General features: G+C 38.2%; 1 pseudogene; it reads left to right on the top strand.

Moving 5' to 3' along the window:
* Nucleotides 1-396: 396 nt before the first annotated feature.
* Nucleotides 397-1,368, top strand: LOC119511229 (annotated as a pseudogene).
* The last annotated feature ends 11,640 nt before the right edge of the window (nucleotides 1,369-13,008 follow it).

Here is a 13,008-nt window from a genome sequence, read left to right on the forward strand (position 1 = left end):
CCCTTCCCTGTAGTCTATTTTCTACACTACAAAATAATTAATTTAAAAATATCTTACAATGCCTCACTCTGTCTTAAATGTTTTCAGTGCATGCCTGTTGTCTGAGATCTTTCCAACATGGCATTCAATTCATTTTATGATTGAAGAACTTCAAAAATCTTTTCCCTTGACCCTGTGTCCATGTCACAGCCACACTGAATTTCCTTCACTCATTATTGTCCCTATATATTTAACACAAGCTTATCATTCTGTTCTTTTTCTCTAAATCTATTAATTCCTATGAATTTTGTTTTCAAATAATTGCATTTATTTCCATTTCTTCAATTCCCCAGAATAGTTTCCATCTATTACAGTAGTATTAAATACAATTTAAAAATTCACTCTGATAAGAGAATAATGTTCTTCTTACATTTACTCCATCTTATTTCAGGGAATGTACAATGGGGATACGGAAAAGGAAAATGCAACGTGCTAATAGAATTTGTTCTCACAGGACTTATGGAACAAACAAAAGTGGAAAATCCCCCTCTTCTTGGTGTTCTTGATGGTATATATCATCATGGTGAGGAAATTTGGGCTGTTTACTCTTATCTGGAATGACCCTCACATTCATACCCCTATGTATTTATACCTTGTAAATTTAGCTTTGGAGATTCTTGGCTATTTATCCCAAGTGACCCCCAATTTGCCAGTTAGCTTCTTTGCCAAGAGTAAAATGATATCTCTCTCTGAGTGCATGATACATGTTTTTCTCCTTTGTAATCAGTGTAATCACAGAATGTTTTCTCTTGGCAGCAATGTAATATGATTGATATATAGCCATATGCAACCCTTATTTTATTCAGTGATTAAGAACAATAGACTACATATACAGCTGTCAGTCTGGTCATTTGTAGGTGGTTTTCTTCATGCCTTCATTCATGAAGGTTTTTTATTCAGATTAATCTACTGTAACTCCAACATGATACATCTCTTCTGTGAAATCATAGCATTGTTTAAGATTTTCTGTACTGATCTTTCTATTAATTTTCTGATCATTTTTATTTTCTCTTGTTCAATTCAGAATTAGCTATATTGACAATTCTTGTCACTTACATACTTGTTCTCTTTACAATATTTAAACACAAGTCTGAAAAAGGTGTAAGGAAAGCCTTCTCCACCTGTGGAGCCCATCTCTTTTCTGTCTCTTTATACTATTTCTCTCTTCTCTTCATGTACATATGCTCTAGAACACCACAGTTAGATGATCAAATTATGATGGATTCTCTGTTTAATACTATCATAAGTCCTTTGTTAAATCCATTAATCTATAGTTTGACAAATAAGAAATTCATAGATTCATTGGCTAAAATGTTAAAGCAATGCTAAAGTGAAGTTCTCATGCAAATATCTTTACTTTTATTAAAAAGTTACAAAATTATGCAGTTAGTTGTAGCTAAAGTTTTCATAATTATAATTGTCTAGTGGTTTATTAAACTTTTTATGGTGGTAACATAATTATAACTCAATATTTAATCAGAGAACTCTTCCTAACTCATTCTATGGACTAATGTTACTTTGATACCAAAGTCAGATAATCACATCAAAATAAAAGAAAATGACGGACCAATTTTCTTAATAAATATAGATGCAAAAATCCTTTAAAAACACTAGCAAATTGAATCCAGCCACATATTAAAAGAACTATACCTCCATGCCCTAGTTTTTTAATGACTTTGTATTAATAACTAATAAGCTCTTTAAAATATTTTATATTAAAAAGCTCCTTTAAAATATGTTTATATTATTCAAAAACATAAGGAATTTTAATGAAATGTTCATGTTATATATGTCATTTAAAGCAGAAAACAAATGTAGACTTTTAAATGCTCTTCATTGTGACTTTATAAGTGCATTAAATCCTAAGATAGTGTGGTTCTTCTGAAAGGGACTACAGTAGGATGTCTTTGATTTCTAAAACACTGTGTAGCCTGTAGCCTCATATCACATTTAGCTCCATAGTGGTGGCAGTTTTGTGTTTAAGTGGGCACAGGCAAGTCCTAGGAATTCTGCTAATCATCCAAAGGTCTTTCATTCTACTTTATAGGGAAATTGTGAATCTCACTACTTGTAGGTATTCAACTTAAATTATCACACAAAGAAATAAACAGAAATGGGAATTCAATGAGAAAAATGTGAAAAGTGAGTTAAGACAGTGAAGGCAGGGCCAAAATATAAGTGGATGCTCTCAGCTTAGTGTGCATCTGAGAAATGAGAAGAGGTGAGTTGCCTTTCACTGTAAATATAAATTTTAAGCATTTTCCAGTTTTGCTTGTTTATTGTTGGGCAATCTGAAAAGCTTCAATACATTGGAAGTTTAACAGCTTTGGCAGAATAAGTTTCAAACCACCACAGCCACTAGGCAACAATCTGTCTTTCCTCCTCTTCTTATATCATCTTATAACCTGTAATATAATTTTTGTCTCCATGAATTTGCTAATTACAGACATTTCATATATGGAAAATCATGCATTTCTCCCATGTTCCCTACTTATTTTGCTCTGCACAATGTTTTCAAGGTTTATCATGTTGCAGCTTGTATCAGTAGTTTATTCCTTATTATTGTCAACTAATTTTCCATTGTGTGTATGTACCACATTTGTTTATACATTCATCTGTTAATGGACACTTGGGTTGTTTCCACTTTTTGGCTATTGTGAATTATGCAGTTAAAAATATTGGAGTATCATTATTTATTTTAGTTCCTCTTCTTAATATCATTAGTATATACCTAGGAGTAGAATTATTTTACTCAAAAAAATTAGTAATCCTTGTGGGTTTGATGAGTTATCTTGTGGGTTTGATTTGAATTTCCTAAGGGTTACTAATTTTGACTATCTTTTCATGTGCTTATTGACCATTTGGATATAATCTTTGGAAAAATAAGTATTCAAGTCCTTTGCCCACATTTTTAATTAGGTTTAACTTAATTAGGTCATTTGTCCTTTTGTCATTGCATAGTAAGTGTTCTTTATATATTCCTAATATTAATCTCTTAGCAGATATTTGATTTACTACTGTTTTCCACATTGTTCTGGTTTGCTAATGCTGACATTTTGCAAAACAGCAGAAATGGATTGGCTTTTATAAAGGGGGTTTATTTGGTTACAAAGTTACAGTCTTAAGGCTATAAAGTATCCAAGCTAAGGCATCAACAATAGGGTACCTTCACTGGAGAAAGGCCATTTGTGTCTGGAAAACCTCTGTTAGCTGGGAAGGCATGTGGGTTGTGTCTGCTTGCTCCCAGGTTGCGTTTCAAAATGGAATTCTTCAAAATGTCAGTGTCTTGCTTTCAATGGACATCTTCAAAATGTATCTCTAAGCTGCAGCTGGCTAACTCCTGTCTGAGCTCTTATATAGGGCTTTAGTAAACTAATCAAGGCCCACACTGAATGTGTGGGGCCACACTTCCATGGAAATTATCCAATCAGAGTTATCACCTACAGTTGGGTGGGCCACACCTCCATGGAAAAGTCCTAATCCAAATGTTCTAAACAAATCAACATTAATGTCTGCCTCCACAAAATTGGATCAAAAGATCATGGCTTTTTTCTGGGGGACATAACATATCCAAACTGGTACATACGTTCTTTTCATTTTTCTTTTCACTTTGTTGATAATTTTCTTTGATGCACTAAAACATTTTCATTTAAGGAAGTTGAATTTATCTATTGCATCTTTGTTGAATGTGTTTTTATTTAATATATAATAATCATTTGCCAACTCCAAGGTTATGAAGATTTGCCTCTACATCATCTTCTGCAATTTTATTGTTTAACTCTTATATTTATGTTCTTGATCCATTTTGAGTTAATTTTTGAATATGGTGTGAGGTGGGAATCCAGCCTCATTCTTTTCCATCTAGACATGCAGTTTTCCCAGCTCTATTTGTTGAAGAAAATATTCTTTCCTCATTGCACATTTTTCACACCCTTTTCAAAAATAAATTGGCCATAGATGTCTGGGTCTATTTATAGACTTTCAATTCTATTGTTTATATGTTCATCATATATGTAGAACATATTTATCATATATATAGAACATATAGAACACTACCATAGTCTTTTGATTAGTTTAGCTTTGTAATAAGTTTAGAAATCAGAGAGTGTGAGCCTTCCAAATCTGTGAATTTTCAAAATTGTTTGGGATATTCTGGATCCCTTGCAATTCCATATAAATGTGAGGCTCAATTTTTCTATTTCTGCAAAAATGGCTGCTGGAATTTTGATAAGGATTATATTGAATTTGTAGATTGGTTTGCATACTACTGACATGTTAACAATATTAATTCTTCCAATCTATGTACACATGATACCTTGCCATTTATTCTGGTCTTCTTTATATCAGCAGTGTTTTTTAGTTTATATAAGTCCTTTATATCCTTAGTCAAATTTATTCATAGATATTTAATGTTTTTAAAGCTGTTGTGAATGAAATTTTTCACTTAAATTCTTCTTCATATTGTTAATTACTGGTGCATGGGAACACAATTGATTTTTATGTGTTGATCTTGTATGCTGCAACTTTGCTGAATTTGTTTATTGGCTCTAGTTGCTTTCTTATAGAATCCTTGGATTTTGTATATATAAGATCATGTCATCTGAAAATACAAATAGTTTTATTTCTTCCTTTCCAATTTGAATAACTTGTATTATTTTTTGGCCTAAATGTTCTGGATAAAACTATTTGGAAAATATTGACTAACAGAGGTGAAAGCAGACGATCATAGTGGGATGTTTTCAGTCTTTCACCATTAAGTAGAATGTAAGCTGTGGGTTTTTCATTAATGACCTTTATCAAGTTGAGGAAGCTCCCTTCTATTCTTATTTTTCTGTGTATTTTAATCATGAAAACTTGGATTTTTGGCAAATGCCTTTTCTTCATCTTTTAAGACGATCATTTTTAATTCTATTTATGTGGTGTATTATATTAATTGATAGTCTTATGTCAAACCACACTTGCATTCTTGAGATAAATCCCAGTCAGTCATGGATTCTAATACTTTTCATATGCTGCCAGATAGAATTTTCTCACTTTTTGTTGAGAATATTTACATCTATATTCATTAGGAGATTTTGTGAGTGACTTTCTTTTCTTGTCCAGCCTTTAATAGTAGTATAATGCTGACCTTAGAGAATGAATTAGAATTTGTTCCTTACTCATGAGTATTTTGGCAGAATTTATGAAGGGTTGGTGTTAATTCTTTAAATGTTTGGTAGAATTCACCAGAAAAGCTATCTGGTCCTGGGATTTTCTTTGTTGGAAGGACTTTGATTATTGATTGAAACTCTTATCTTGTTATAGAAGTGCTGACATTTTGTATTTCTTCTTGAGTCTGGTTAAAAAATTGGGGTTTAAAGGAATTTATCAATTTCAACTATATTATCTAATTTGTTCAGGTACAATTATTCCCAGCATTCTTTTTTAGTCATTTTTATTTCTGTAAGACTAGTACTGATGGCAATATGGTTACTTCTGATTTTAGTTATTTTCATCATTTATCTTTTTTTCTTTCTCGGTGTAGGTAAAGGTCATCAATGTAATTGACATTTTCAATGAATAAACTTTTATTAACATTAATTCTCGCCATTGTTTTCAGTTGCCTCTTTCAATTATTTCTACTCTTCTTAGTTATAATCTTCCTTCTGTTAACTTTGGGTTTATTTTGCTTTTCTTTTTCTAGTTCTTCAAGATGTAAACTTAGATTATTGATTGGAAATCTTTCTTCTTTTTAAATATAGTCATTTAAAGCTATAAAGTTTTGATATATTGTGGTTCATTTTCATTTGACCCCAAGTATTTTCAAATTTCCCTTGTGAATTCTTCATTAACCCAGTGGTTGCACAAGATTGTGTTGCTTTTTCCTCATATTTGGAAATATTTCAGTTTATCATCTGGTATTGATTTCTGGCTCCATTCTACTTGGGAAGAGATGCTTCATATGATTTCCATGTTTAAATTTACTGTGAATTTTCTTGTGCTCTAACATATGGTCTGACTTGGAGAGTGACCAATAAACACTTGAGAAAAAATGTATATTCTGCTGTTCTTGGGTAAAATGTTTTTTCTATATCTGTTAGATTTAGTTGGCTTTTAGTTTTTTCCAAGGTTTTGTTGTAAAATGTTCTCAGACTCAACACTTATGGAGGCATTAAGGAAATAAAATTGACCGAAGAATGAGTTGAACTTTAATGTAGTCATGACAAAGATCTAAACAAATCCTAAGAAGAAGTATGTACCTAAGATGTTTCTTCATCTTTGCCATGTCTTAAGGTTGGCAGCCTAGAATATAAACCTCTTATGGTAAAGTCACTGGATACAGGCTGCCTTCAAGAAAGGTGTTTTTGATGAAGCAACTCTCTTCAACCAAGGCTAATTCCTAGAGAGGGGCTTAATTGGTACTGTCAGCTACTAGTGCACTCAATGCTAATGAAATAAGTTGGCATCTAGGCTATGAACAACAGAGCCAATACAGACCACCCTTGCTCTCTTCAGACCACCTGTTTCTTATAATAAGTTCTGGTAACTGTCCCTCAAGGGTTCCAATTATTCTCCTTTCCTGAATGCTCTAATAAGAGGCAGTTTAGTGGGACATCCTTGAGTGCCCATTGATGCAGCTTGTCTCTAGGAAACAATATTTATCTACTCCCTTTTTATTATTCTCCTCATTTTTGGCTTGTATTTCTCCAGTCGAGGGGCTAACATGGTGTGGTGACACAGAAGTCAGATACCTGAGTGTTCTGAACTCATGCCACCATGCAATTTTTTAGGATATGGTATTTACACTTGTCTATTTAATGTAAAATATTAGCAAATTATATTTAAGATACCTATCTATCACCTGAATTCCCACATGTATTTTTCACTAACCCCATTCTTACCTCTTCCTGATTATCTGGGTCAATGACACCTGCAATCCTCATGACATCTATCCTTTGCTAGTATCTTGCCACAAATCCAGAGTGACTGGATGGCAGCTGTAGCTTTAAATATAATGGGATTCCTACTGTGTTTTCTGGTAAAATAATTTTCAGTCCAAGAACCAGGACCATAAAACATACAACTCAGAGAGTAGGAGACAGAAAGTACAAATTTCCCAGGTGGATCATTGGAGAGTTCCTGGTTCCATGTATTCAACCTACTGAGGACATTGTACCATACAATTATTTTTCACTGACTTTTAGAATATAATGCACTGTTACAGTTTGCTAATGATGCTGTTGTGTAAAATACCAAAAATGGATTGGCTTTTATAAAGGGGATTTATTAAGTTACAAATTTATAGTACAAGGCCATAAAAGTGTCCAAACTAAGGCATCAACAAGAGGAAACCTTCACTGAAGAATGGTCGATGATGTCGGGAACACCTCTTTCAGCTGGGAAGGCATGTGGCTAACATCTGCACATCTCCCCAGGCAAGCTCTGGGTTTAATCTCTTAGCTTAACATCTACAAATGTCCTTCTGTCCACATCTCCAAACTCTCCAAGCATCAGCATCAGCAAGCATCTGGATCTGTGCCAGGTCTTAGCTTCTCTCTTAAGTACTCTAGTGAACTAATCAAGACTCAGTCAGAATGGGCAGGGCCACACATGGACATACTCTAATAAAATATCCAATAAAATAATATAATCAAAATATCACCCACATTTGGGTGAGCTACATCTCCACGGAAACAATCAAAAGCTTCCACCCTAATCAAAAGATTAATAAATCTGCTGCACAAGATTGCATTAAAGAATATGGCTTTTGGGGGGACATAAATATCCAGACTGGCACATGCACCATGGAAGATGCAGCCCATCATGACAGGCATCCTCTCCAAAAGGATACTTCAGTTGTATCTTCTGAAGGCCATTCCAGATACTGGATTATGTGGAGTATGATAAAAACCAGTGGATCAGTTGTGGAGCAAGTTGCTACATGGTGCATTGTGGGAACACAGGCTCTGACACAAGAGAAATTTTTAGCAAATGACCCCATTATTACTTACACAGCACAAAAGGTCCATAAAAGTAGGGGAAGAGGTCCCATCATGACTTATCTCCAGGGAAGCCGAACTGCTCAGGTCGGGATTGGTGGATGTCAGCTCCACATGCCCCACTTTGAATTAGAGAAAATACACAAATTTGTGTTGCCAAATGTGTGGTATTTATATGACTCAAGGGGGAGAGGGGCTCTGCTACTGAGAATTCCTTTCCTGATAAGCAATGAGGGCTGTTAGTTCCTGGTTTCAGGGTTTAAGGTCTGGTTTGACCTTTTCATTAGACTTAACATCTCCCCTAGGTTTTATAATGGAAACAGGCTGAAAGTTCTGTGAACAATAGAAAAGGGGCTGGGGGACGGGGAGTTTGCGAGGGCTGGAAGATCACTGTTGAGCATATGTCTGTGTCTTCCTCAACAGTCCACCTCTCAGATTCTCAGCAGGCCTAGTCTACTCTTCAGCATTAGCTTCCACATAATAAGCCACTTCCTACCTCAAACATTAAGGTGGACACAGGTCATTCCTACTAAACTGTGTCTCTCGACAATGTTGACAGTGAGGTTTTGGGACCACCAGTAGCTGTAGCTCATTAGGAGGGTTTCACCTATGCATTCCATTACTCCAAGCAAGGTGGTCATGACTGCTTGAGGTAATGGTTGTGCCCATGTCCCCCTATTCCCTGGTAGACAGTTGAAAAGGTCCCATATACAATTTGTACACTTTTAGACAGTGGCTTGACATTAGACCTTGGTCACCTCCTATTCCACCTCTCTTGAGGTATTAACCTGTGTATAGCAGGGGGTGTTAGTGATAGCACATATGCCTCATTGTTGGGATAGGAGAAATCTAAGACAATTTAACATTCACACAGTACATTGCAGATTGGTTATGAATTTTCAGGGGAACAGACAGAAAACTAAGGTGCATTGACCTGTCACTGGCTAATGACCTATGCGAAAATCTTGGAGCGGAACAGTTCTCTGGTAAAAAGTCACTGATTTTTGTGGAATGCTAGCAGAAGATGGCAGTGGAAAGATGTCCGAGACAGTTTCATTACATCAGGGGTTGTTACATCCTGACTGGTTGTCTAGGAGAAGGAGAGTACACAGCCAATGGCTGTGGCATTATGTTTGTCATGGGGCATAAATGGAGGATCTCCTGATGTTAATTCAAACATGAGACAGGAAAAGTCAGCTCCTTGAGTGGCAATCTGGATTCAGCAAAGAAGAGAGAGGGAGCAAGGGATCAGATGGTAGATCCAGAAGTGAGGTTCCTTGCTGTCACAATAGTCTGGCTCAGCTGGATGAGTATGTTTTCCTTCCAGGTTGTTGCTAGGTCAAATCTGTAGAAAACTGGAGATGGGAGCAGAACTAGTCCTGTCAGGGTGGTCATGCAGCCACTTTCTGTGGGGGACACTTTTCTCAGCCTATTTGCAGTAACTTGTCTCCCCCCTCTAAGGCCACCTAGTCTGTCTTCCCCTTGCTATAACCTCACCCCTATCTGATTAATCTGAGTGCCTTACCCATATCTTTCAGCCCTTCCTAACTCATGGTTGTTGTCAGTACTCATTGAAGGTATCCTATGACCATTCCCAAGGGGACTGGTGGCCCAACCAGGGATAGGTATCGCCAACTAATCTTCAATATACATATCAGGTCCCACAGGTCCAGCCCACTGGATTCTTAAGCACTTCTATGCCTGCTTCCATCATCCCACTCCTCTGCCTGACAGCTTTAACCTCACACTTTCTTAGAAATCATGTGGAGGTTGTAATAGGATATAAAAAACAGCATAAAAAAAAAAAAAAACAGCATGAATCTCTAATGGTGGCTGAAAGGAGACTCCTAAGTGATGTGGAGATGGCCCATGCATCAGTAAATAGTTGCAAGGTGGCTCATGTTTCCAAGTGTCTAGGGCTAAGAGGACCACTTGCAGTTCAGCCCATTGGACACTTTTCCAGTCCCCAAGATGACAGTTTTCCCAAGGGAAGGGCAATAGTGGCTGCTGCTCAATGGATGCCAGAGGGTTTCAACTTGGCCAATCAATCAGTGAACCAGCACTGAGTATCTGTGCTTGAGTTGAGGACCCTATTATGCAAATGCAGGGAGGGAAAGGCCCTCATCTGGTATTGCATCAGGATTATCATTATGGGTGTCCTCTACCAATTGCCCATGCAAGCAAACCACTCCCTGGGAGCCTGAGCAAACATGATTCTGAGTTCACCACTTTGACTTGGTGACTCTCCATTGTTGCCTGTCACCTTGGTGTGTATTCTGACTATCTAGGACCCAGGACACAATGAGGATCTCTAGCCTCAGGAAGACCCCAGAGTTCTTTGCAAGCCCCTCCCCTTCCACCAATATCTATAGCACACCAGAAACTACCTTTTGATGGGGAGAAGCACTGGTTTACATCTGGGAACCTCCTAGTCCAAAAACTCAGGGGTTTGCCAAAGGGACCAGTTGTTTCAGATCTCAGCAGCAGAAAACTGTAACTTGAATAGAGATCCAGGTTCCAAATACCTTAGGGCCAGGGCAGGTGAAAGAGCTGCTTTTACTTCCTGTAGGGTCTACTAATCCTCCATTTACCAGTGGAAAGTACCTGCCTTTTGTGTCATTCGATATAGGGGTTACAGGAGGACATCAAAATATGCAACATGCTGATGCCAATATGCAAAATATGCAAATAGCACTATGTCTGGGACCTTGGTTGCCAAAGAGGGGCACTTCTGCATTCAATACCCAATAGCCTATAGTCAGCCAGCATGCTTCACTCACCTTTTTCACTGTCCACACTGGGCTATTATAGGTAAAGTTAGTGAGGCAGAGGACACCTACAGATATAAGGTGCTTTGTAAATTCCATAATTTCATTTTCCCCACCAAGGAGATGAATTACCACTGCTGGAGAATGCAGTGAGGAAACAGGAGCACTGAGGTTGAATAATTGTTATTTTTTTTTTATTTCCATAAGATCCTCTAGTTTATTTATTTACTCCTGCAAATTCTTCCTTATGCTCTTCTAGGGTCTTCTTGATGTCCTTTGTATCCTGAGCACCATATTGGTGTTTCTGATCACCTCTTTGATTAATTGCTCCAAGTTCTGCGTCTCCTCTTTTTTTTTTTATTTATTTTTATTTATTTTTGTTTTTTATTTTTTTTATTAGAGTGTCTGGGTTATCCACATCTTCTTGTTTCTTCATATACTTTAAAATTTTCTGTTGTTTATGGCCTCTTGGCATTTGCTTATCTTGATAGGGATCTTTTAGTATATGCAGACTTATTTAAACAATTATCTGTAATTTGACAGAGGCACAGCTTGGTGGTGTGCACCTTCCCTGACTTACCAGCAGATGGTGCTCCTGAGCCACCTTTTACCCTCAAGCCAGTTCTCCCCAACTTCATCTATGCAGTGAGTGTTGTTCTCAACCTTGTGGAGGTCCAATCAGAGCAACCAATTTTCAATGTGCTATTGGGACCACCAGCCTTGTGGTGCACAGGGGGTATGCCCTATGCAGTTGGGCACAAAGACGGCTTTAAGACCCAGTACTCCCAGCTATTCCTGGGGTTGCAGCTGGAACACCCTGGGGCTACAGCAGGAGTCCAATCCTTCAACTCAGATTCCCCATCTCTCTCTCTGCCATGGGACCACAAGTCCCTGGGATTCATGTAAGGCTCCTTGCACTTCCATGCAGCACCACCACCTCTAGCCTGTGCACTCCATGGGTTTCCTTTGAGGGGGAGTGTGCACCATCATAGGCCAGTGGAATCCCTAAGGAAGCTCTTGGTAGTGGCACTGCAAAGGGGTATCTCCCAGTCTGCTGCAGAGATTGCTGTATGAGGCATGGAACCTACCCACTTCCACAATCCTCCACCTGCTTCAGCAGCCTGTACCTCCTGGTCTGGGGGCTGTTAGCTGCAGGTGTGTGAAGGGCTGTCACCCATGCCTGATACTAACGCGGGTGCCTGGGCATTGGGAAGGCACTCCCCACTGCACCCAACAGCAGCTCTCACTGCTGGCTCCCCAGCTGCTTTCCAGGTTTTAAACTAACCCACCTCCAAAAACTGTCTCTTTGTTTCTCCCCACTGTGGCATGGCTAGGCTGCCATTTCCCCAGCAGCCTCAAACACTCATATGATTCCTAATGCAGTCTGTTGATTTCTTCAAGTGCACAGTCTCTAAGTATGTAGAAGAACTTGCCCAGCCAGTGGAGCCATGGAACAGCACTTTCTGTCTTTTATCTAGTGTTTTTCATGGAGGAGAATTTTCCTCTGTCTCTTCTAATCTGCCATCTTGGATTCCCCTCTTACCTTCAGTTTTAAATCCTCCAGTGAACTACTCAAGACCCACCTGAGTGGGTGGGGTCCACACCACAAAGGAAATAATTTAATCAAAGTTATTCACCATAGGGTGAGTCACATCTCCATGGAAACATTTATTCAAGAGATTCCACCTTAATCAAAAGATGAATGACTCTGCCCCCACAAGATTGCATTAAAAACACAGCTTTTTTGGGGGACATAATATATCCAAACAAGCACAGCATATTAACTCATGAGTCACACTTTGTACCTCACCTTTTAGGGCCTGTTGGGATTTTAGTCTAGTTATAGGTCTTGAAGAAATGAGTGGGGGTGGGGGTGAGTTTTGAAAAGAATTAGATGTATCCTTCAAGCCAAGTCCTCAAGGCATTCCACTGCAGTTTCATCTGGTGAAACAGGAATGATCTCTCCAGATGGAGGAGAGAGGGCTCTTTCTCCATGGGAGGCAATTGCATGTTTAGTGTTTAGCAGGCACTGAAGGCTAACCTCTAGATAGAGGTTGGATGGCAGGCTCCTTAGGGCAGACTGGAGGTTGGGAAGCTGTTTCCTCAAGGCAGGCTGAAGGTCAGGTAGCTGTCTCCTCAAGGCAGGCTGGATACTGGGTGGTTCTTTCCCCAGGGAAGGCTGGAGGTACAAAGACTGTTTCCTCAGGGCAGACCCTTACAGG

The sequence above is a fragment of the Choloepus didactylus genome, chromosome 1, assembly GCF_015220235.1.
Source record: "Choloepus didactylus isolate mChoDid1 chromosome 1, mChoDid1.pri, whole genome shotgun sequence".
NCBI classification, from domain to species: domain Eukaryota; kingdom Metazoa; phylum Chordata; class Mammalia; order Pilosa; family Megalonychidae; genus Choloepus; species Choloepus didactylus.